The 26,755-nt window shown below is 45.7% G+C and overlaps 1 non-coding gene across 1 annotated transcript; it reads left to right on the forward strand.

Moving 5' to 3' along the window:
* Window positions 1-21,724: 21,724 nt before the first annotated feature.
* LOC109746389 (uncharacterized) lies at window positions 21,725-25,518 on the forward strand. The gene is made up of 6 exons (XR_005770506.3): window positions 21,725-22,696; window positions 22,825-23,004; window positions 23,838-23,981; window positions 24,159-24,335; window positions 24,494-24,673; window positions 25,173-25,518. It is a non-coding gene; the product is annotated as an uncharacterized protein (transcript).
* Window positions 25,519-26,755: the final 1,237 nt, after the last annotated feature.

Raw genomic sequence — 26,755 nt, forward strand, 5'->3', positions numbered from 1 at the left:
GTGAAAACGCGATATACCAAGCTGGATCCGAATCACATGGCCCGAGTTGGACCACTAGGGTCAAATGGGGAAGAAATTCCCGTTAGTTTAGTATAAGACCAAGTAGAGGTGGCCGCCAAATATTCCCAACAGGATTGTAAGTTGGACCGCCTGTTGGACGGTATAGAGGGTGAAGTGTTTGAGTCCAAGTGACTATGTACTTTCCTTACCCTATGTAATTCTAGCTGAATTGTATAGCATTTGTCATGGCAGACCTTGTCGCTTCAACCTCCGGACCCAAGGGTGCGGAGTGTTTCCGAATACCCTCACAGCCGAATAGGTTGGGGTATGTCTGGAAAACTAGGCGTAGGGGTCATTGTTGCTTGAACAGACAAGTTGTATTCTGCTAGTTATGTTATATTACATTGAGATCGTAAGAAACATCTTCCAGAGAGAATAGTTTCGTTAAGGGTTCCTTTACCTGGGTGTGCATGTATTAATGTACATGTCCGAATTGTGATGGAAAAATCACAGTGTATGTAACTTCTGGGGGTTACTAATGGACCAATTGCAAGGACGTCTTTAATTCACCGACCGAATATTCCCTTAAGAACGCTAGCTTTCGGCTTCACCCAGTCTGAGGTACACATCCGGATGACCCTGCAGTAACAATCGCAGAGGTGCTCCCTTTATGCCCTAGCCGATCTAACGGGAACGTAGGGCATAAGCACAGGAGCCAGGCAACCCAGCTTGGCCAAAACTTAAGTCATATCGATGCATATAGTGGCGAAGAAAAGGTACATATGGAAGAACTCATATGTGGAGAGCTTGATGCTTGAGGAATAACGATAAAAAGCTTTTGTCCAAGAAGCCCCCAGGTATAATGGGCATACATATTTTAAATACGTATGTGCTGGCGGTGTGTGGTCTAGCCGTACCAAAACTTTAAAGTGAAGAATGAAAAAGTAATCAAAAAAGAGAGAAAAAATAATGGAAACTACAGGGTGGAAGGAGACGAACAAGGAGTTCGGTGCTAGGCATAGAATCTTCGGAGTCTGGCCGCATTCTAGGGGTTCGGCTCGAGGTGATTGTCTGATGCATCACGAAGACGGTATGCTCCTCCAGTGAGAACTTCATCAACTATGAAGGGACCCTCCCATTTGGGCTTGAGTTTGTCCTTTTTCTTCTCCGGCAGGCGTAGAACGAGTTCGCCAACATTGTAGGTCTTGGCCCATACTTCTCTGCTTTGGTATCTTCGAGCCTGCTGTTGGTAGAATGCAGAATGGGCTTTTGCGACATCGCGTTCCTCCTCCAGAGCATCTAGGCCATCCTGCTGAGCGAGCTCGGCTTCTCTCTCTTCGTACATATGCACTCGGGGTGAGTCGTGGATGATATCGCAGGGCAATACGGCCTCTGCGCCATACACCATGAAGAAAGGTGTGTATCTGGTAGTACGGTTGGGCGTGGTCCGCAGCCCCCAGAGTACGGAGTCGAGCTCCTCAACCCAGTGCTTGTCTGATTCTCTCAAAGACCGCACTAGTCTGGGCTTGATGCCGCTCATAATAAGACCATTGGCTCGTTCGACTTGACCGTTGGTTTGTGGGTGGTAGACGGAGGCATAATCGAGTTTAATACCCAGATTAGTACACCAGGTTTTTACCTCGTCGGCTGTGAAATTAGAGACGTTGTCGGTGATGATGCTGTGTGGGACACCATAATGGTGCACAACACCGGATATGAAGTCAATCACCGGGCCGGACTCAGCCGTTTTGACCGGTTTAGCCTCTATCCGCTTAGTGAACTTGTCCACCATAACCAACAGGTATTTTTTCTTATGGCTTCCCCCTTTAAGGGGTCCAACCATATCCAGGCCCCAGACCGCTAAAGGCCAAGTAATGGGGATAGTTTGCAAGGTGGTTGGGGGCATGTGGCTTTGGTTGGCGAAGAGCTGGCATCCGACGCAGCGTTGGACAAGGTCCTCTGCGTCCGCTCGGGCTGTCGGCCAATAAAACCCAGTGCGGAAGGCTTTGCTAACAAGGGCCCGAGCTGCGGCGTGGTGTCCTCCGAGGCCAGCGTGAATTTCCGCTAAAAGCTGCCGCCCCTCTTCTTCGGAGATACATCTTTGAAGTACTCCGGTAGTGCTTTTCTTGTAGAGCTCTCCATCGTGAACCTTGTAGGCCTTCGAACGCCTGACAATGTGGCGAGCCTCATTCTAGTCATCGGGAAGCTCCTGCCTATTAATGTAGGCCAAGAAGGGTTCGGTCCATGGGGCAATGACTGCCATGATGAGATGGGCCGACGGTGTTATTTCGGCGGCTGAGCCCTTGGCACTGTCTGTATGTTCGGGATTTGAGGTTGTGTTCGGATCTGAACTGTGGTCGCCGCCCTCCCCTTGCCACACCACGGATGGCTTGAAGAGCCTTTCCAGGAAGATGTTAGGTGGGACGGGGTCGCGCTTAGCGCCAATGCGGGCCAGGACGTCCGCTGCTTGATTGCTTTCTCGGGCAACGTGATGAAATTCAAGTCCCTCGAACCGAGCCAACATTTTTAATACGTCATTGCGATAAGCTGCCATCTTTGGATCTTTCGCGTCAAAGTCGCCGTTTATATGAGATATCGCGAGGTTCAAGTCCCCGCGCACCTCCAGGCGTTGTATGCCCATGGATGTGGCCATCCGAAGACCATGCAGTAGGGCCTCGTATTCGGTTGCGTTGTTGGAGTCTGTGTATAATATCTGGAGTACATACTGGACGACGTCTCCGGTGGGGGATGTTAATACGACTCCCGCTCCTAGTCCTGCCAACATTTTGGAGCCATCAAAGTACATGACCCAGTTGGAGTATGCGCCATACTCTTTAGGGAGTTCGGCCTCTGCCCATTCGGTGACGAAGTCGGCCAGTACTTGAGATTTGATGGCTCGACGTGGCTTGTATGTTATGTCGAATGGAAGTAGCTCTATGGCCCATTTGGCGATACGTCCCGTGGCATCGCGGTTGTTTATTATGTCATTGAGTGGGACCTCAGAAGCCACCGTGATTGAACACTCCTGGAAGTAGTGTCGTAGCTTGCGGGATGCCATGAAGACCGCGTATGCTATCTTTTGGTAGTGGGGGTACCGAGATTTGCATGGTGTGAGAATAGTAGATACGTAGTATACTGGTTTTTGAAGTGGGAATTTGTGTCTGTCCTGTTCTCGTTCGACGACGAGCACGGCGCTCACCACCTGATGTGTTGCCAATATGTATAGCAACATGGGTTCACCTGTGTTTGGTGCGGCCAAGATTGGATTGCTTGCTAGGAGGGTCTTTATTTCCTCCAGTCCGGCAGTTGCCGCGTCTGTCCATTCGAAGTTATCAGTGCGCCGTAAGAGGCGATAGAGCGGTAGTGCCTTTTCTCCTAGTCTGGAGATAAAGCGGCTTAGTGCTGCCACGCATCCTGCCAGCTCTTGGACCTGTTTGAGGTCTGTTGGTGCAGCCAACTGTGATAGAGCTCGGATTTTAGCCGGATTTGCTTCGATTCCTCTATTGGAAATGATGAAGCCCAGCAGTTTTCCAGCGAGGACGCCGAAGACACACTTTTCCGGGTTGAGCTTAATGTCATATCCCCGAAGGTTGTCAAACGTAAGACGTAAGTCGTCTATTAGTGTTTCGACATGCCTAGTTTTGATGACGACGTCATCGACGTAAGCTTCTACCATTTTGCCGATCTGTTTCTCCAGGCATGTTTGAATCATGCGTTGGTATGTCGCGCCGGCGTTCTTGAGCCTGAAGGGCATAGTGTTGAAGCAGAATGGCCCATATGGGGTAATAAATGCTGTTGCAGCTTGATCGGATTCCTTCATTTTGATTTGATGGTATCCGGAATATGCATCGAGGAAACACAGTGAGTCGTGTCCTGCAGTGGCGTCAATGATTTGATCAATGCGGGGGAGGGGAAAAGGATCCTTAGGGCAAGCCTTGTTGAGGTCCTTGAAATCGACACATAGGCGCCAGTATTTATCCTTCTTTGGTACCATCACCAGGTTTGCCATCCAGTCCGGATGCTTGATTTCTCTAATGAATCCGGACTCGATGAGCTTGGCCAGCTCCTCCCCCATGGCTTGTCGCTTGGGTTCGGAAAAGCGCCGTAGTGTTTGCTTGACTGGTTTAAATCCCTTTAATATGTTGAGGCTATGTTCGACCAACCCGCGTGGGATTCCTGGCATATCCGAAGGGTGCCAGGCAAATATGTCCTAGTTTTCGCGCAGGAATTCTCGTAGTGCGGCGTCAACTATTGGGTTCAGTTGAGCTCCGATAGATGCTGTCTTCTTGGGGTCCGTTGGGTGGACCTAGAATTTGACTATTTCTTCTGCTGGTTTGAATGAGGTGGATTTGGGGAGTTTGTCGAGGATCACATCGTCCCTGTCCACCGTGGAGCGTAGTGCGGTTAATTCTTCGGCCACGAACGCTTCGGATTGCGCCTCCAGGGCCAGGGATGCGGTTTTGTTTTCAGCGCGGAGTGCTATGTCCGGATCACTTACGAGAGTGATTATACCATTTGGTCCGGGCATTTTGAGCTTCGTATACCCGTAATGAGGTATAGCTTGGAAGCGTGTAAAAGCATCCCGCCCCAATGATACGTCTCCAACATATCTATAATTTTTGATTGCTCCATGCTATATTATCTTCTGTTTTGGACATTATTGGGCTTTATTATTCACTTTTATATTATTTTTGGGACTAACCAATTAACCGGAGGCCTAGCCCAGAATTGCTGTTTTTTCCCTATTTCAGAGTTTCGCAGAAAAAGAATATCAAACGGAGTCCAAACGGAATGAAACCTTCAGGAACGTGATTTTCGGAACGAACATGATCCAGCAGACTTGGACCCTATGTCAAGAAAGCTTCCAGGAAGCCACGAGGTAGGGGGCGCGCCTACCCCCTGGGCGCGCCCTCCACCCTCGTGGGCCCCACGTTGCTCCACCGACGTACTCCTTCCTCCTATATATACCTACGTACCCCCAAACGATCAGAACGGAGCCAAAAACCTAATTCCACCGCCGCAACCTTCTGTACTCATGAGATCCCATCTTGGGGCCTGTTCTGGAGCTCCGCCGGAGGGGGCATCCATCACGGAGGGCTTCTACATCAACACCATAGCCTCTCCGATGAAGTGTGAGTAGTTTACCTCAGACCTTCGGGTCCATAGTTATTAGCTAGATGGCTTCCTCTCTCTTTTTGGATCTCAATACAATGTTCTCCCCCTCTCTTGTGGAGATCTATTCGATGTAATCTTCTTTTGCGGTGTGTTTGTTGAGACCGATGAATTGTGGGTTTATGATCAAGATTATCTATGAATAATATTTGAATCTTCTGAATTCTTTTGTGTATGATTGGTTATCTTTGCAAGTCTCTTCGAATTATCAGTTTGGTTTGGCCTACTAGATTGATCTTTCTTGCAATGGGAGAAGTGCTTAGCTTTGGGTTCAATCTTGCGGTGTCCTTTCCCAGTGACAGTAGGGGCAGCAAGGCACGTATTGTATTGTTGCCATCGAGGATAACAAGATGGGGTTTTTATCATATTGCATGAATTTATCCCTCTACATCATGTCATCTTGCTTAAGGCGTTACTCTGTTCTTATGAACTTAATACTCTAGATGCATGCTGGATAGCGGTCGATGTGTGGAGTAATAGTAGTACATGCAGGCAGGAGTCGGTCTACTTGTCTCGGACGTGATGCCTATATACATGATCATACCTAGATATTCTCATAACTATGCTCAATTCTGTCAATTGCTCAACAGTAATTTGTTTACCCACCGTAAAATACTTATGCTCTTGAGAGAAGCCACTAGTGAAACCTATGGCCCCCGGGTCTATTTTCCATCATATTAATCTTCCAACACTTAGTTATTTCTGTTGCTTTTCACTTTGCTTTTATTTTACTTTGCATCTTTATCATAAAAATACCAAAAAAATTATCCTATCATATCTATCAGATCTCACTCTCGTAAGTGACCGTGTAGGGATTGACAACCCCTTATCGCGTTGGTTGCAAGGATTTATTTGTTTGTGTAGGTGCGAGGGACTTGCGTGTAGCCTCCTGCTGGATTGATACCTTGGTTCTCAAAAACTGAGGGAAATACTTACGCTACTTTGCTGCATCACCCTTTCCTCTTCAAGGGAAAACCAACGCAGTGCTCAAGAGGTAGCAAGAAGGATTTCTGGCGCCGTTGCCGGGGAGCTCTACGCAAAAGTCAACATACCAAGTACCCATCACAAACCCTTATCTCCCGCATTACATTATTTGCCATTTGCCTCTCGTTTTCCTCTCCCCCACTTCACCCTTGCCGATTTATTCGCCCTCTCTTTTTCGTTCGCCTCTTTTCCGTTTGCTTGTTGTTATGGCTAGTCCCTTATCTACTCCGTTGTCCCCTGAGTTTGAAGTCTTTCACTTCAAACAAAGACAAGGAGAAAACTTAAAAGATGCCTGGTTGAGAATAATGGAGTCTTACCATAATTCTACCTTTGAAGTGAACCTGAGAATTTTGCTTCGCAATTTTTATGTTGGATTAAATATGTCTCATAGACAACTCTTGGATTGCGTTGCCAAAGGCAATTTTATTGAAATTGATCCCCATATTGCGCATGAAGTTATAGAAGGTATAGTAGGAACACTACCTCAACAAAAGGGGCCTCATCCTACCCAGGAAGAGACACAAGTTTTTGAAAAAAATTGCGAAGTAACTAAGATTTTACAGAAGTCTCTTGAACCTCTTAAGAACGTTAGCGGAAATATTCACCGCATGAATATGTTGATTACTCTTTGCAATAAGCGATTGGATTCTTTAGATCTAAAAATTTCAGAATATGAAGGGAAACGTAAAGAACCTCCCAGATTCGAGCTTGATTCCGCTAAAGAGTTGAAAACCAAAGATGGCAATACCTAGATCTATCCTTGCTTTTATGCCTAGCTAGGGGCGTTAAACGATAGCGCTTGTTGGGAGGTAACCCAATTTCATTTTTAGTTTTTTCTTTTTGCTTCTGTTTAGGAATAAATATTTGTTCTAGCCTCTGGTTAGATGTGTTTTTATGTTTTAATTAGTGTTTGTGCCAAGTTAAACCTATAGGATCTTCTTGGATGATAGTTATTTGATCTTGCAGAAAATTCCAGAAACTTTCTGTTCACAAAAACAATTATTAAAAATCACCAGAACGTGATAAAATATTGATTCCAATTGCTGCTGATCAATAAAAAAAATTCTAGGTCGTCCTATTTTGGCTGATTTTTTAGAGTTCCAGAAGTTTGCGTTAGTTACAGATTACTACAGACTGTTCTGTTTTTGACAGATTCTGTTTTTCGTGTGTTGTTTGCTTATTTTGATGAATCTATGGCTAGTAAAAGAGTTTATAAACCATTGAGAAGTTGGAATACAGTAGGTTTAACACCAATATAAATAAAGAATGAGTTCATTACAGTACCTTGAAGTGGTATTTTGTTTTCTTTCGCTAACGGAGCTCACGAGATTTTCTGTTGAGTTTTGTGTAGTGAAGTTTTCAAGTTTTGGGTGAAAGATTTGATGGATTATGGAACAAGGAGTGGCAAGAGCCTAATCTTGGGGATGCCCATGGAACCCCCAAGATAATCTAAGGACACCGAAAAGCCAAAGCTTGGGGATGCCCCGGAAGGCATCCCCTCTTTCGTCTACTTCCATCGGTAACTTTACTTGGAGCTATATTTTTATTCACCACATGATATGTGTTTTGCTTGGAGCGCCTTGTATGATTTAAGTCTTTGCTTTTTAGTTTACCACAATCATCCTTGCTGTACACACCTTTTGAGAGAGACACACATGATTCGGAAATTGTTAGAATACTCTATGTGCTTCACTTATATCTTTTGAGTTATATAGTTTTTGCTCTAGTACTTCACTTATATATTTTAGAGCACGGTGGTGGATTTGTTTTATAGAAACTATTGATCTCTCATGCTTCACTTAAATTATTTTGAGACTCTTAAATAGCATGGTAATTTGCTTTGAAAAAATCCTAATATGCTAGGTATTCAAGATTAGTAAAAACTTTCTTATGAGTGTTTTGAATACTAAGAGAAGTTTGATGCTTGATGATTGTTTTGAGACATGGAGGTAGTGATATTAAAGTCGTGCTAGTTGAGTAGTTGTGAATTTGAGAAATACTTGTGTTGGAGTTTGCAAGTCCCGTAGCATGCACGTATGGTAAACGTTATGTAACAAATTTGAAACATGAGGTGTTCTTTGATTGTCCTCCTTATGAGTGGCGGTCGGGGACGAGCGATGGTCTTTTCCTACCAATCAATCCCCCTAGGAGCATGCACGTAGTGCTTGGTTTTTGATGACTTGTAGATTTTTGCAATAAGTATGTGAGTTCTTTATGACTAATGTTGAGTCCATGGATTATACGCACTCTCACCTTTCCACCATTGCTAGCCTCTTCGGTACCATGCATTGCCCTTTCTCACATTGAGAGTTGGTGCAAACTTCGCCGGTGCATCCAAACCCCATGATATGATACACTCTTTCACACATAAACCTCCTTATATCTTCCTCAAAACAGCCACCATACCTACCTATTATGGCATTTCCATAGCCATTCCGAGATATATTGCCATGCAACTTTCCACCATCCAGTTTATCATGACACGTTCATCATTGTCATATTGCTTTGCATGATCATGTAGTTGACATAGTATTTGTGGCAAAGCCACTGTTCATAATTCTTTCATACATGTCACTCTTGATTCATTGCATATCCCGGTACACCGCCGGAGGCATTCATATAGAGTCATACTTTGTTCTAGTATTGAGTTGTAATCATTGAGTTGTAAATAAATAGAAGTGTGATGATCATCATTTTCTAGAGCATTGTCCCAAGTGAGGAATAAAAAAAAGAGAAAGGCCATAAAAAAAGAAGAGAAGGCCCAAAAAAATGAGAGAAAAAGAGAGAAGGGACAATGTTACTATCCTTTACCACACTTGTGCTTCAAAGTAGCACCATAATCTTCATGATAGAGAGTCTCTTGTTTTGTCACTTTCATATACTAGTGGGAATTTTTTATTATAGAACTTGGCTTGTATATTCCAACAATGGGCCTCCTCAAGTGCCCTAAGTCTTCGTGAGCAAGCAAGTTGGATGCACACCCACTTAGTTTCTTTTGTTGAGTTTTCATATATTTATAGCTCTAGTGCATCCGTTGCATGGCAATCCCTACTCCTTGCATTAACATCAATCGATGGGCATCTCCATAGCTCATTGATTAGCCTCGTTGATGTGAGACTTTCTCCTTTTTTGTCTTCTCCACATAACCCCCATCATCATATTCTATTCCACCCATAGTGCTATATCCATGGCTCACGCTCATGTATTTGCGTGAAGGTTGAAAAAGTTTGAGATTACTAAAGTATGAAACAATTGCTTGGCTTGTCATCAGGGTTGTGCATGATGAGAGCATTATTCTGTGACGAAGATGGAGCATGACTAAACTATATGATTTTGGAGGGATGAACTTTCTTTGGCCAAGTTATTTCGAGAGGACATAATTGCTTAGTTAGTATGCTTGAAGTATTATTATTTTTATGTCAATATGAACTTTTATCTTGAATCTTTCGGATCTGAATATTCATACCACAATTAAGAAGAATTACATTGAAATTATGCCAAGTAGCATTCCGCATCAAAAATTCTGTTTTTATCATTTACCTACTCGAGGACGAGCAGGAATTAAGCTTGGGGATGCTTGATACGTCTCCAACGTATCTATAATTTTTGATTGCTCCATGCTATATTATCTTCTGTTTTGGACATTATTGGGCTTTATTATTCACTTTTATATTATTTTTGGGACTAACCTATTAACCGGAGGCCCAGCCCAGAATTGTTGTTTTTTGCCTATTTCAGAGTTTCGCAGAAAAAGAATATCAAACGGAGTCCAAACGGAATGAAACCTTCGGGAACGTGATTTTCGGAATGAACATGATCCAGGAGACTTGGACCTTACATCAAGAAAGCTTCCAGGAAGCCACGAGGTAGGGGGCGCGCCCTCCACCCTCGTGGGCCCCATGTTGCTCCACCGACGTACTCCTTCCTCCTATATATACCTACGTACCCCCAAACGATCAGATATGGAGCCAAAAACCTAATTCCACCGCCGCAACCTTCTGTACCCACGAGATCCCATCTTGGGGCCTGTTCCGGAGCTCCACCGGAGGGGGCATCCATCACGGAGGGCTTCTACATCAACACCATAGCCTCTCCGATGAAGTGTGACTAGTTTACCTCAGACCTTCGGGTCCATAGTTATTAGCTAGATGGCTTCCTCTCTCTTTTTGGATCTCAATACAATGTTCTCCCCCTCTCTTGTGGAGATCTATTCGATGTAATCTTCTTTTGTGATGTGTTTGTTGAGACCGATGAATTGTGGGTTTATGATCAAGATTATCTATGAACAATATTTGAATCTTCTGAATTCTTTTATGTATGATTGGTTATCTTTGCAAGTCTCTTCGAATTATCAGTTTGGTTTGGCCTACTAGATTGATCTTTCTTGCAATGGGAGAAGTGCTTAGCTTTGGGTTCAATCTTGCGGTGTCCTTTCCCAGTGACAGTAGGGGCAGCAAGGCACGTATTGTATTGTTGCCATCGAGGATAACAAGATGGTTTTTTTATCATATTGCATGAATTTATCCCTCTACATCATGTCATCTTGCTTAAGGCGTTACTCTGTTCTTATGAACTTAATACTCTAGATGCATGCTGGATAGCGGTCGATGTGTGGAGTAATAGTAGTACATGCAGGCAGGAGTCGGTCTACTTGTCTCGGACGTGATGCCTATATACATGATCATACCTAGATATTCTCATAACTATGCTCAGTTCTATCAATTGCTCAATGGTAATTTGTTCACCCACCGTAAAATACTTATGCTCTTGAGAGAAGCCACTAGTGAAACCTATGGCCCCCGGGTCTATCTTCATCATATTAATCTTCCAACACTTAGTTATTTCCGTTGCTTTTTACTTTGCTTTTATTTTACTTTGCATCTTTATCATAAAAATACCCAAAATATTATCCTATCATATCTATCAGATCTCACTCTCGTAAGTGATCGTGTAGGGATTGACAACCCCTTATCGCGTTGGTTGCGAGCATTTATTTGTTTGTGTAGGTGCGAGGGACTTGCGTGTAGCCTCCTACTGGATTGATACCTTGGTTCTCAAAAACTGAGGGAAATACTTACGCTACTTTGCTGCATCACCCTTTCCTCTTCAAGGGAAAACCAACGCAGTGCTCAAGAGGTAGCACCCAACAGGGCGTGATATCCGCTGCTGAAAGGGGCCACTTCGAAAGTTATTTCTTCGGACCGATAGTTCTCCGGCGTGCCGAATACCACGTCAAGTGTGACTATGCCCGCGCACCGCGCCTCCCGACTAGGAGTAATTCCCCGGAAGGTTGTGTTACTTTGCTTGATGCGGCTTCTGTCTATTTCCATTTTATGGAGTGTGTCCTCATAAATGAGATTTAGTCCGCTGCCGCCGTCCATGAGGACCTTGGTGAGTCGAAACCCATCCACGATGGGACTGAGGACTAATGCGGCTGGCGCTCGTACTGTTCTGTACTTTGGTTCGTCACCAGCGTTGAATGTTATAGCCGTGTCGTTCCATGGGTTTATTACGGCAATTTGGCAGACTTCATTGAGCTCGCGAAGTGCCCTTTTGCGCTTGTTGTTTGAAGCGAATGTCTCAAAGACCGTCAATACTCTTGGGTCGTCGTCTTCTGGGGAATGCTGTTCCGGGGAATCTTTGATAAGGATGTCCTCGCCGTTCTTGGCTACCTGTCGTAGTATCCAACATGCTCTAAGGTTGTGGGTTGCCACGGTATCTGTTGTTGTATGTATTTTGCATGGGCCATCGAGCCACCCCTCCAGAACGGTGTCGTGCCGTATAGCGGCTTTGTGTTCTTGACTGTTGGACTGGGCGTGCCACGAGGGTGCGCCCTTTTCGCCTGTAGGGGGAGTTGGGTTGGGACTGATGGTTCCCAGCGAGCTGCCCGAGTTTCCCAGGTGCTCTCCATCGCGCTGTACTTTTGTACGATGGTTGCTAGGTCAGTGAATTTCAGCATGCGGCAGCGATTGATGGCGTTGAGGATTCCTTCGTCCGCACAATTTTTGCAGAACACTGATATTGCGTCCTCGTCACGGCAATCTTTTACCTTGTCCTTGACAAGGAGGAATTTGGCCCAAAAGTGGTGGACCTTTTACTGAGACTGCTGTTTTATGCTCATGAGAGCGTCTATGTCCGGGTGGGTGGGTGGAATTAAATCCGAACCCCGACCTGACCGATTATCCGGAGTTTGATGACCTTCCGGGCTTGACAGTCCGGGCTCCGGAATATCTTCTGATTGTTCGGGACCGCCGTCCGATGCTATGTTCGGAGGGCTGGTCGCATCCTTTCGCGGGTGAGTATCCGGCTCTTCATGAACGGCGATCCGAACATAGTCCATCTTCGATATAGAGGAAGACTCGCCGTCCTTCTCCGAGACTACCGCAATCTGGCGGGTGACCGGTGGAGTTTCGTTTTCTCCCTGATCGGTTTTAGGCCCGATCCGATCGTAATCTGTGGCGATTCCCAAAGCGGCAATGCGATCTAGAAGCTCGTTTAAGGATGAAAACTCAACCGGATCCATCTGTATGGAGTGCTCGGAATTGATGCGAAGGGGGTTTTCGATGGCCCGAGAGGTCATCGTCGGCTCAACGACCGAACGGGCGATCATAGTAAAGTCGCCCAGCCGGAGGGTTTGGCCAGGGGCCAGAGCTACCCCGGCGGTGATGTTGTCTTTAAGGACAAGGCGAGCCATCAAGTCTTTCATCGACGGCACAGTGGAACTCTCAATGAAAGCACCAATGTCGGTGTCAAAACCGGAGGATCTCGGGTAGGGGGTCCCGAACTGTGCGTCTAGGATCGATGGTAACAGGAGACGGGGGACACGATGTTTACCCAGGTTCGGGCCCTCTCTATGGAGGTAATACCCTACTTCCTGTTTGATTGATCTTGATGAATATGAGTATTACAAGAGTTGATCTACCATGAGATCGTAATGGCTAAACCCTAGAAGTCTAGCCTGTATGACTATGGTAATGTCTGTCCTTTCCGGACTAACCCCTCCGGTTTATATAGACACCGGGGGGATCTAGGGTTTACATAGAGTCGGTTACATAAGAAGGAATCTTCATAATCGGTCGCCAAGCTTGCCTTCCACGCCAAGTAGAGTCCAATCCGGACACGGGTACGGTCTTCGGCCTTCATGTCTTCGCAGCCCATCAGTCCGGCCCATGATAACAGGCCGGACGCCCGAGGACCCCTTAGTCCAGGACTCCCTCACCCCTGCCTCGTGGCCTCCTCATTGATTGCTTGACGTCCACTCCAAGTCCTCTGGATCACGTTTGTTCCGAAAATCACGTTCCCGAAGGTATGTTGTACTAGAGACTCACAGATGACATGTCGCTGTGTCTCATAGTTGGGTCTGTCCGATTCGGACCTTATCTCGACTCGGATCCGACTACGTCAAATCCGACCAGATCCTTCCGAGTCCATGTTATTCGGTTAGCATCCAATGCTCCATGGCTAGTGAGACCAAGCCATCCACCGTGTCATATGCTAGTCTAGTCCGACGTGTGCCCACACGTCACTTGCGACTAGGGACAATTTGGGATGTATCATACAACACAAGATCTCACAGACAAGTCACATACTTGCCAACAAGTATCATTGATTACATCCAAGGACCATCTTTATTCATAAACACATAGGAAATACCATCATACACGATTGCCTCTGAGGCATATCTCCAACAGTCTGCCACTTACACTAGAGTCAATCAAATAGACATCGAATGCCCATAGCTCTAACGTGCCCCTCATGCTTGGGTTGTGGAAGCGGCTTAGTCAACGAATCTGCAACATTTGCATCCGTGTGAATTTTGCATAACTCTACATCACCATTCTTTACGATCTTTCATATCAGGTGATATTTCTGATCAATGTGTCTGACCTTGTGGTGAATCCTCGGCTCCTTGGCTTGTGCGATGGCACCAGAATTATCACAATAAAGGTCCAGCGGTTTTACCGAGGCTGGGAAAATACCAAGATCATCCAGAAAATGCCGGATCCAAACACCTTCCTTTGTAGCTTCACAAGCCGCAATGTATTCGGCTTCTGTGATAGAATCGGCCACCGTATCTTGCTTGGAACTCATACATCTCACTGCTCCTCCATTCATGACATACACGAATCCGGACTGTGATCGACAATCATCTCTGTCGTTTTGGAAATTAGCATCGGCGTAACCCCTTACGGTGAGCTCTTCCTCACCTCCATAAACTAGGAACATCTCTTTAGTCCTTTTCAGGTACTTCAAAAAAGTCTTTACTGCTGCCCAGTGACTCTCACCTGGGTTGGCCTGGTATCTGCTTGTTAGGCTTATTGCAAAAGCAACATCAGGCCTTGTACATATCATGGCATACATGATGGATCCGATTGCTGAGGCATACAGAATCCTACTCATCCTGCTTCGCTCATCAGATGTCGAAGGACTCTGAGTCTCGCTTAGCCTTATACCATGTGAGAGTGGCAAGAACCCTTTCTTTGCCTCACTCATGTTGAACCGCTTCAACACTTTATCTATGTACGTGCTCTGGCTTAAGCCGAGCAGCCTCCTCGATCTATCTCTATAGATCTTAATGCCTAAAATATACACTGCCTCACCAAGGTCTTTCATCGAAAACTTGCCATTCAATGACTCCTTGACCGAGTTCAGCATCGAAACATCATTCCCGATCAACAATATGTCATCCACATACAAGATCAAAAACACTATCGAGCTCCCACTTAACTTCTTGTATAAACAAGCGTCCTCTTCGCTTTTGATGAAACCGAGACCAGTGACGACCTCATCAAAATGAATATTCCAGCTCCGAGATGCTTGCCTCAACCCATAAATGGATCACTTGAGCTTGCATACCTTACCAGCTCTAGTGGGATTGACAAAACCCTCGGGCTGTATCATATACACGTCTTCGGTTAAATTTCCGTGAAGGAAAGCCGTTTTGACATATATCTCGTAATTGAAATATGCAGCTATAGCTAGTACGATCCTCACCGACTTCAGCATCGCTACCGGCGAGTAAGTCTCGTCGTAGTCAATTCCTTGAACTTGTCCATAACCTTTAGCGACAAGCCGATCTTTGTGGATCTAAACATTCCATCCACATCGGTTTTCTTCTTAAAGACCCATTTGCAACCAATGGCTGTTACGCCAGGCGGCGGATCAACCAAGTCCCAGACTTGATTCATCCATGGACTTCAACTCGGATCTCATGGCCTCCAACCATGCCTCGGAATCTGGGCTCACCATCGCTTCCGCATACGTGGCCGGCTCGTCGCTTTCTAGCAACAATACATCACGCACTCTGCGCAATCTTTCCGACCTCCGTGGTTCCGGTGCCGCTTCCACTACGGGATCCCTGACTGACTCCGGTATGATCTCATCACCAGCCGAGCCGTCCCCGAGTGGTCCTCGAATTTCTTCGAGTCGAATCGTCCTCCCACTGGCCTCCCGACTGAGAAACTCTTTCTCAAGGAAAAACCCGTTCCGAGCAACAAACACTTTGTTCTCTTCCCGGTTGTAGAAGCTATATCCCAAGGTTTCCCTCGGATATCCCAAGAATATGCATTTATCCGACTTAGGTGTAAGCTTGTCTGACATAAGTTGCTTGACAAATGCTTCACAACCCCAAATCTTTAGAAAAGACAAACTGGGACTCTTCCCGGTCCACATCTCATGTGGTGTCTTGTCTACAGATTTTGATGGTACCCTGTTAAGTGTGAAAGCTGCAGTTTCTAGAGCGTATCCCCAGAACGACAAGGATAAATCCGATTTGCTCATCATAGACCGGACCATGTCCAACAAGGTCATATTCCTCCGTTCCGACACACCATTTCTTTGTGGCGTACCCGGAGGTGTGAGCTGAGGTACTATACCTCGGCTTTTCAGATGATCATCAAACTCATGGATCATGTACTTACCTCCACGATTAGATCGTAGAAGCTTTATAGTCTTGCCGAGCTGATTCTCAACCTCGTTCTGAAACTCTTTGAACTTTTCAAACGTTTCCGACTTATGCCTCATCAAATAGATATATCCATATCTACTCAAGTCGTCGGTAAAAGTTACGAAGTACTGATAGCCACCTCTGGCGGTTGTGTTCATTGGACCACACACATCACTGTGTATAAGCTCCAACAGCTCGGACGCCCTCTCGCAACTCTTTGCGAAAGGTGACTTAGTCATCTTGCCTAGCACGCATGATTCACATGTCTCGAACGACCCTAAGTCAGACGAAGTTAGGAGCCCATCATCATGGAGCTTCTTCATGCGTTTCAGACTAATGTGTCCAAGCCGGCAATGCCAGAAGTACGTCGGATTTATCTCATTAGGCTTATGCCTCTTGACATTCATGTTATAGACCGGTTCATGTTCTAGATTCAATATAAATAGCCCATCAACAATGGGTGCATAGCCGTGGAACATACTATTCAAATAAAACGAACAACCATTGTCCTTTAAATTGAATTCATAACCCTGACTCATCAAACATGAGGCAAAATAATGCTCCGACTAAGTGAAGGAATGTAATAACAATTATTCAATTCCAAAATAAATCCAAAAGGAAGCTGGAGCTGCATCGTGCCGACCTCCAATGCATCAACTCTTGCTTTGTTGCCGACCCTGATGTCAATCTCCCCTTGTGCCACACGCCTAGTTCTTACCAGCCCCTGCATCGAGTTGCAAATATGAACAACCGATCCGGTATCAAATACCCAAGAGCTACTAGGTATGTCAGCAAGGTAAAAGTCTATAACATATGCAACAAGTGTGCCTTTGCCTGAAGAAGCATTTCCGGCCTTCTTGCCATGCTCGGCAAGCCACTTGCTACAGTTCCTCTTCCAATGACCAATTTCCTTGCAATGATAGCAAATGGTCTTTGAGTCCGGTCCTGACTTTGGCGCAGCGGCGGAGGTTACCATCTCCGTGCCCTTTGCATTAGCCTTCTTCTTGGACCAACTCTTCTTGAACTTAGCCGAGTTCTGCACCATCAACACTTGATGCGTGCCTTTCTTAATATCTTGCTCTGCCACCTTAAGCATCCCATGCAATTCAGTGAGCTTCTTATCCATGTCGTGCATATGATAGTTCGAGATGAACGTCCCATAGCTAGGCGGAAGAGAACCCAGAACTGCATCTGTAGCCAGCTCATCCAAGAGCGGGAAGCCCAACCGATCCAAAGCTTGCACATATCCGATCATCTTGATCACATGTGGGCTCAGTGGATCACCTTCCTTTAGCTTGCAATCCATCAAGGATCGCTAGAAGTTGAACCTTTCGGTTCTAGCCTGTGTCTGAAACATGCTCTTGAGACTCTCGATCATATCGTAAGCCTCAACATTTTCGAAATGCTGTTGCAAATCGGGCTCCATACAAGCCAGCATCAGACAGCTGATCTCCGTTGATTCATCAACGAGTTTCTGGTAGGCATTCTTAGTTGTGGCATTAGCATTATCGGCAGGTTCCTCTGGAAGTGGATCCTCTAGAACATGTTCCTTTTTATCATGCTTGAGAACAATTCTCAAATTTCTATACCAGGTGGTAAAGTTTGTTCCATTCAGTTTATCCTTTTCCAGAATTGATTTCAATGCAAAGTTCGGTTGAGCAGGTGGTGCCATTGATCTACAACAGAAAATATACAATCACTAAGCAATGTGTTTATGTAGAGTAATTCAAGCCTAAATAGAAATACTCCCACTGAAGTCAGCATCCCTCCGCAGACTCTCAGTGATTCAGGATCCGACTAGTGCATGCGACTAGTGAGCTTTAGCATCACTGCTAGCCAACTTACCTATACGGTAAGCAACTCCTTGCTAATCGTATCTCTATACGACTTCTGTCGGTCGGGTAGGTATATTATACCCCGGCTCCCAGCCTTCTTTGCCACAAGGCCCAAAACCGTTTTGATAGCCTTGTCAAGTTAACCTGATGCAGTGCATGTCCGTTTCCGACACAAACCCTTCAGTTCAAGGACACCCAGCAGCACCCCAATTTTATGAGCCCACTACTAGACGTACTTGACGTGCGAAGGTGCAACATCGGGAATGGCAAATTGCTTGATATTAACGAGGGATCTTTCTACCATTGTAACATGCATAGAAAACAAGAAGCATAACAATCACAAATAAACATATATTGTGAATAGTATGGCTCCTCCTTGGACGTTCTTCCAGGTCAGCTCCGACTCCGATGACCGACTAGGAACTCCATCTTGTTTGTCACGCCGGGACGCCAAGCCACCAACCTGATCTCTATAATCCAACTACTACAACTAGTGATGAATTTTACAGAGAATCACAAGTCGACACGCAGGTCGTTATACATTATAATGACAGTACTTTGGCTCCTGTCGGCTGACAAACATGACATGCAGGCCATGTATAAATTACACACATGCATCACATACATATGAGCCATACTATTCACATCAAACCCTGCAAAATAAAGTTATGCATAGAATCGCATTCTACCGGTTTGAGTGATCGTGTACGAAATACAAGGCGCTACGCACATGGCGGTCCCGCTAGCCGGTTAGCGGGCGGGGTTCGAAGGGGCAGCAACCAACGTTTTCGGAAATAACAGATCGCATCTGAACTCCGATCACGCCGAATTTTCTGATCTGACCGATCTCATCGATCATCGCGAGTCCGATTCCGATTTACGTTTCACTGTTAACCCCGATGGCGGATACCGACCGGTAGGGGTAGGTTGTGTCACGACCTCATCGATTCTGATTGACAGAAAACATAGCCACATCGATCCCCATGTGCAGTTGATCTCATCAACCGTGCACACAGTAGATCTCATCAACGACAACAGATCTCATCTGCCGCCTTCACATATCTAATATGCATACGATCTGAATCCAAATCCTATAGCAGAGGCTCCGATACCACTATTGGGTTCTATGGTAGGGTGCGTCGACTGCAAATTAAAATTTCCTATGCGCAGAACATCCAGGAACATGCTACGGGAATGGATCACAGATTGTTACCACTAGACACGCAGTGCCATGCAGCGGAAGAAGAGTTGGGGCAGCGCGTCCGCGTGGATCGTCTCCTTCTCGTCCGATCTCCCTCGAACAGCCGGTAGTCGGATCCCTCGTACAGGTTCACCGGAGCGGCGCAAGTGCACCGCCTCTAACGGTATCCGCACGTGCATGAGGAACATCGTGCGCGGACTGCTAGGTCCGATCACACAACCGGCGGCGAGTGGAGGTATCTATTCGCAACACATGCAAATCCTAGTGACAACGCCAAAGCGATCAATCGAATAAGTATGCCGCACCTCCACTATATATAGGCATCTGTCGCGGGCTCAACTCTTGGGCCTCGCACAGATCCTAAAGCCCACAAGTCTACTTGGCCACAATCCGAATACAGCTCGGATCACATCCGACCAGTGTCCTCGGATCCGACCTCGTAGGTTCCTTCCCTTAAGCGCGCGACAAGCCGGCTTGGTCGCAGTTCGGATCACCACCAAACTGCACGGTTGGCAGCAGCCTCTAGCAAGGCATGCCGAACACCAAGCAGACTATGAAGCTGGTTAGGCGAACCTGTACAACATGTCACACTTCTGTTCCCTTTGCCACACGATATATGTTGTTGGGCTCAAGGCGAGATTGTCATCCTTGTGCTAGCCCGACCTCTTTCTCGTTCCAGTGATGCCGACCACTATCCGGATTATCTCATAATCCTTGTCGCATGGCCATGCTTCTCCTGGTCGGATCACATGAGGGGCCCAGAGTATATCTCTCCTGATCGGAGGGGCAAATCCCATCTTGCTCGACCATGTCTCGCAGCATGGGTCTGGACAAGCCCGAAACCTACCTTTGTAACTACCCAATCACGGAGTAGCGTTTGGTCAGCCCAAAGCAAGTCTATCACCATCCCGAGTACATACGCCAGCTCAGGTCATAGGACATAGAACGTATGTTGTACTAGAGACTCACAGATGACATGTCGCTGCGTCTCATAGTTGGGTCTGTCCGACTCGGACCTTATCTCGACTCGGATCCGACTACGTCGAATCCGACCAGATCCTTCCGAGTCAATATTATTCGGTTAGCATCCAATGCTCCATGGCTAGTGAGACCAAGCCATCCACCGTGTCATATGCTAGTCTAGTCCAACGTGTGCCCACACGTCACTTGCAACTAGGGACAATTTGGGATGTATCATACAACACAAGATCTCACGGACAAGTCACATACTTGCCAACAAGTATCATTGATTACATCCAAGGACCATCTTTATTCATAAACACATAGGAAATATCATCATACACGATTGCCTCTAGGGCATATCTCCAACATTGCGGGGTCGGGGTGGGCCGGCCTGACGTGGCAGACGCGCCCGGGGGCCCTCATATCCGCTGATATGAGGGGTGCCAGTCAGCCCGGGCGTTTGAGGCCCGTTTGAGGTGCCCGTCTGGGTCAGGTTTTCATGACCGGTCAGTAACCGGACGGGCCGCCCGGGCGTTTGAGGCCGGTTTGGGGTGCCCGACTATAGATGCTCTAAGGGACCCCGCCACAACATGTTATTGGGTTTATAATGTCTGTTTTCTGTCGAGTGAACCTTGTCATGTAATTAATTAGAGGTCACACATGCTATAATAAGTTGCCCTCAACATTGTGTTCTTCAGAAATTTCCATTCAACCCTATGGTTTGTTTTAGAAACCTGATAAGTGCCACACCTGTGGCACGAGCACGTGGCAACTCCGAACGTTATGATGGCAAGTTGGATGCGGGGATGACAACTTTAGTTGTCAAGCATGGCAACTTTTTTTTCGGATGACAAGTTTCAGTTATTTTTTGGTTTTTTTATTTTCGGATGACAACTTTAGTTTAAAAAACGTCAAGGCGGGAGCGCTTTATGCCACACGTGTGACACTTATCATTTGGGTGTTTTATCGTATGAATCTTCATTACCATATAGGTTTTTTTAGACAATCCATATAGCTTTTCTCCCATGCTGCTCGAGAGAAAAGGGCTAAAAATGAGTAGGGCCTGTTGGTGACCGAGCTCCATGGAGCCCTTTATTTTTTTTAAATGCAAAATTCAAACTTCCTGGATTCAAAAAGATCTGAAGAAAATATGCAAGTATACAAGAAAAAAAATGTATGCGTGCGCAAAAATTCAAGATGCAGTATCTTGAAATGCGACCTGTACAAAAGAGACAAAATTCTGGACTTTGAGGATGAATAGCATCATGTGTGAAAAAGGCCCAGATTTGTTTTTTTTTCACAGCCTTCATTTCAATGTATTTTGTTCTGAAAATTTAAACACATGCACATTATGCCTCCATGTATGTCTGCATTTTTTTTCAGAATTTTGGAAATGTAAAAATAGGCATTCTGATGATTTTGAAATCAGGAAATGGGTATCACAGGCCCACTGGCCGATACCTATCCCTGACTTTGATCCCGGTGCCAAACAGCCAAAAAATACGCCTACTACCACTCTCACCTCACCCACTGTCCCACTCTGATCGCACGCCCTCGAACTCGGTGCGCAATAATGCTACGGCGGCATCTTCCTCCCGTCCCAACCGTGCGGTGGCTTCCAAACGCCGCCTCCACCGCTTCGCCGTCGCCATCACCCGAAACTAACAAGCCACCAGCTGCCCCCCACCCCGCACATGCACTCGTCTGCTCCCACTTCGCCTCCTCGCTCACACCCCAGTCTGGCACTCTCCACCCCACGCCACAGCCATCCGTAACCACCGCTCTTCCATGGCGGCCGCCGACGACGATGGCCAGATCGACGACGACGAGTTCTACGAGTACAACCCGCACCCCTACGGCGGCGGCTACGACATCTCCGCCACCTACGGCGCCCCGCTCCCGCCCTCCACCTCCACGTGCTACCCCGTCTCCTCCCCCGCCGGCGCCCCCGCGCGCTCCTCTCCGCGGCCGCCCGCGCCCGCGCCCGTTGCTGCACCCGCCACGCCGCAGCCGGCACCGTCTTCGCCCGCGAAGCCTCGGCCGGCCCCATCGCCAGAGCCGGCGAGGACACCGCCCTTTTCGCCCGTTCCGGTGCCGATGCCGGTGCCGGTCGCGGAGCCGTTCTACTGGCCCAAGCCGCACGACTACGGGGACGCGCCGCGGTGGCCGCCGGTGTACCCCACGCCGGAGGTGTTCCGGCGCTGGCCGTACCTGGCGGCGGGGTCGCATTGCTGCCACTCGCGAGGCGGGCCGCGCGACTACTGGAGGCAGTGCATGCGCGGGCTGGACTTCCTCTTCGGCCACGCCGACGGGTACGGGGAGCGCCGGATCGGGACCGACTGCCACGGGGTCCCCGTGTACGCCAACAAGAAGGGGGGAGTGGAGGACGCCGTGGTCGTCGAGGTGCCGCCGCCGGCAATTGGGAGTGTGCAGTGGCACGACGCTGGCGAGGTGCCCGCGACTGGGAATGCGCAGTGGCATGACCACGGCGAGGTGCCGGCCATTGGGAATGTGCAGTGGCACGACCATGCGGAGGTGCCGGCAATTGGGAATGTGCAGTGGCACGACGCCGGCGAGACGCACGATCAGAGCAATGTGAGGAAATGCACCGCGTCATTCTTCAGTTTATCTTGCTTTAGTATACTCACTTGGCATACTAGTATTATCTTCCTCTGTCAGTATTATATTGACCGATTCCTTCATTGTTTTGCACTCGGAGACAGTGGCTATCTTCGTACGACAATGCAAAAGAGGATACGTATGCATATGCCCATTCTACGTATGGCTCGTATGACACATCCTACGAACAGTCTTACAGTGTTAATGTTGTTTCGGATGAACCTACTTGGTTTCCCAATCAAAGCTACCATGATGTTTACAGAGAGGAGGAACCTCGGTATCAGGTATTTCTCAGCTCTGAATGATCCAAGTGTCAGTCACTCAACTGGCTAGTGAGCAGTGAGTGACTAGTTGTCAGCCTGTACATTGCGCAATTATGTGTTATGTTTTAATTAATAACTTAGTCGTGCTGGTATGTTTTAATCTTTGTTTGCTCTGTCAGTCAATGGGTCCGCCATAGGAGCACCAGTGTTGTGTAAGTACCATCAGCATATTGACTTGCTCTGCCCAGTGATTAATTTGACCTTTATAAAGAGCAACCTTAGACTAGAAATGCAAAACGAATCAATGAGTTGTATGTCTGAAAGATGCTTCAGTAACTAGAGTAGACAATCCAGTCCATGATTCAGTCCCTACTTCAGTAACTAGATGCTTCAGTAACTAGAGTAGACAATCCATTCCCTGCTTGTTATGTTCACATCTAAACCCCATCTCAGTTTCACACAAGCGTCCTGTTATGGTGCAGAGAGTACTATCTCAGCTCAACCTATATATTGCTACAATCAAAGCTTTAGTGAACGGACACTCTAAAGTTGTACAATTTGTTTGTTTAATGTGGCAATATGTACTGTTTCTTTAATCTTTCACTGAATGAGGTAGCTACAGGCACATAAGTGTTTTCTAACTACACATCTGCATATATATTTGCTCTGCCTGAATGTAGCTACAGTAGGCAAGACACAAAACAAATCAAGAAGATTTTTTATATGTTTGAGAGAGATGCTCCAGTAACTACAGTAGGCTACCCAATCAATGATTAGTTACTTATGACTTACACCCTATCCTGCTTGACTGCTTGTTATCTTCACATCTAAACCCCATCTCAATTTCAACGCAGGAGGTTTTGCCCAGTTATGGCATAGAAAGCACATTTTCATCTCAACCTATTTATTGTTACAATCAACACTCTGGTGAACAACCACTGCATGTTCAGGTTGAGCCTCCGGAAACATTTTATTCTCACAAGTTGGAGTACCACGAGGTTTGTTAGCTATCAATGTCAATTACTTAGCGCTTTCAGTTTTGTGTTGATACATCAGTAGTTGCTATACATGCATTTGCCTATCCAGGCTGACTACATTTGTCTCCATGAAAATATAATATGTTTCTCTATATTCTCATAATCGCTAACTAGATAATCTTTTTGATCCTTATATAGAATTTCTCAACATATACCAACCATATTGATAATTCGGAGATATCGACACAGTCATGTGAGATACAGCCCTATGCATATGTACCTGACAGCCCAGTTGAAGCTTATCAACCTTCTTGGTCGATGAATTTGGGATACTACCAGGACTCCGCAGAAGAGGTGACTCCTCAGTACGATAATGTAAGATGTACTCCTGTCACATTTGAGATGCTACTGATACAACACTGATATAAGATCCTGTTTGTTTATATAACTGTCATATTGACAGATTATTGACTGATTGTTCAGAGTACAGCAAATATATCTGTTCTTTGTTAACTCATTGTTTTGGCTAGCAGCATGCTTTCGAATCTGGTGAATATGGAGGCATGGCAAGCATATTCTCGTCTTCCTCCTATCCTACTCAGCAAGTAGAAGTTTATGAGCAGTCTTATGGTGATGAGTATGTCTCCTTAGAACAAAATTTCCAGAGCAACTGGAATGCTTTTTCTGAAGATACCTCTGAAATCACTAAATCAGTAAGCATAAGAGCGTGTATTGTTATTTTTATTTTTTGTAAGTGTTATAGATCAAATTGCAATGCTGGACGCTTACATTTTTCTGTGACATATTTTCCCTGTGAACTGAATGTGCCGGCATATGCTTATTTTCTAGCAAAGCGATCCTTATCTGCGAGAACCTATTGTTGGAAGCAAACTCTCAGCCATATTGTCTACTGTTGCTATTGCTATTGTAGGCAACTATAGAATCGTAGAATTCAGATTTTTCCCTATCCCTTTACGTGGTTGATTTTCTTTAATAAATAGCGTTAGTTGTTTAATAATTGTAGCTTGATTTTCTGTCTGTGACCAGCAAACAGTTAAGATAACTGGGTTTATGTCATTTTAACAATTTACAAGTCATGTAGTTTCTTGTGCTTTGCCCTGATTTTTGTAGGTTTGCAACTGAAAAAAGAGTTGTTTTGTATGGTTAATACTTGTATGTGGAGCAAAATAGCTTACTGTATTTAACCTGCAGGTTGATGGCAACCATCTGAATGGCTCCTTCTGGCCCTTTGGAGAATACTCAACATATACTGTATAGTTAATGTTGTAATTTCAGTTTAGTATCAAAATATCATATACTCCCTCCGTCCCGAATTAACTGTTGTAATTTCACTTCAGGATCACATGTATGGACATTTTAATCTAATTTATTTGGCCAAATGTAAGTAGTAAATAGCGTCATAGGAAAAGTGTAAGTAGTAAGTTGTTTTTGCACAATATTATGTACTACCAAATATGTGTTAGTTATGCATAAAATGCAAGGTAATAACCGAATTGTTGATCCTAGTTGCATTTGCTTATAAAGTTGTTGTTTTTCATTTTGTGTTATGTATTTGATCATGATATTTATACATTTTTCCTTGTAAAGACCTACTGTGTGCTGGAACCATTTACGGTAAGCCACCTTTGTGAAACTCTTGAGGTTTGTAACACTATTATTTCATTTTTGTTCTCACAGGATATGTTTACCGGATAACTATTCAGATTTGAACAATATCACAAAAATGCATCATCCAAACTTCTCCTTGCAATTTCTATAATTTATTACTCCAAGCTTTAATTGGCATGATCGCACGAATATAGGCCACCTGTTGAAACTTTCTGACCATCAAACAGGCTAACTGTTGAAACTTGCTGAACGTCTGTTAGTTTAATTTTCATTAATTTCCGCTTGGAGATGATTTAAACTTAAGTCGTGAGTTTCAAACCAAATGTGGGTTCTGGACTTGCACACCGCTACATCCTTGTTGTTTCCTACGTGGTTCAAATCATACTTAAACGATTGTATGAGCAGGATTTGGTTGGGATGTAGCTTTCAGTACTCTGCAAGCTATGGACACCAGAACATCTGAATACGATATGTAGGACATGCTGCCTATCTAGGAACTGTTTGTTCTTAACTATTGCATATGCTGAGTTTTCGGACTTCTTAACTTCCTTGAAAAATTTAAATCATGAAGCAAGAAAAATGAGGACACCGAAGTAGGCAGCTAAATCCTGTTGTAAGACTTGCAGATGACTACGCATTTAGGGGAGCAATCTAATGATACTTGGACATCTGCTAGACCCATTTAGTGTACTGCTGTCCAACAGGATCCTTATTATGGTTAACACTAGTGTTTGCGACTTACTGTTTTCAGGTCAAATCGTTCTGGGCCTGCTTGGCCTGGCCCATTTACCCCTTCTGTCAGGCCCTTGGATGTGAGCCTGGAAAGATCTCTACTCTTATAAAAAACAGAGTTGGTGATGATGGTGTGCCTGTCATCCTGCAATATAGGCCGTTCGATCTATATCTGACGGATAGGAAGAAAACTATGGCAATTTTGCAGAAAGATACCCGCACCCCTCATCACATTTGCAGATAAGGCCTTCCCTCGTTCATCCTTATCTCCCACAAGATAAACTACTCATATAAATGCATCTTGATGTTCCGTGCAACGCACTGGCATCTTGCTAGTAAAATCAAAGGAAGAAACAGAAGTTCTGCTGAAGCTATAGCTATGATAGTGAGTTTGAATGCTCAAGTCTGATTTAACAATTCCTTGAAGAGTGAGT

The sequence above is a fragment of the Aegilops tauschii genome, chromosome 2 (genome assembly GCF_002575655.3).
Source record: "Aegilops tauschii subsp. strangulata cultivar AL8/78 chromosome 2, Aet v6.0, whole genome shotgun sequence".
Classification (NCBI taxonomy): domain Eukaryota; kingdom Viridiplantae; phylum Streptophyta; class Magnoliopsida; order Poales; family Poaceae; genus Aegilops; species Aegilops tauschii.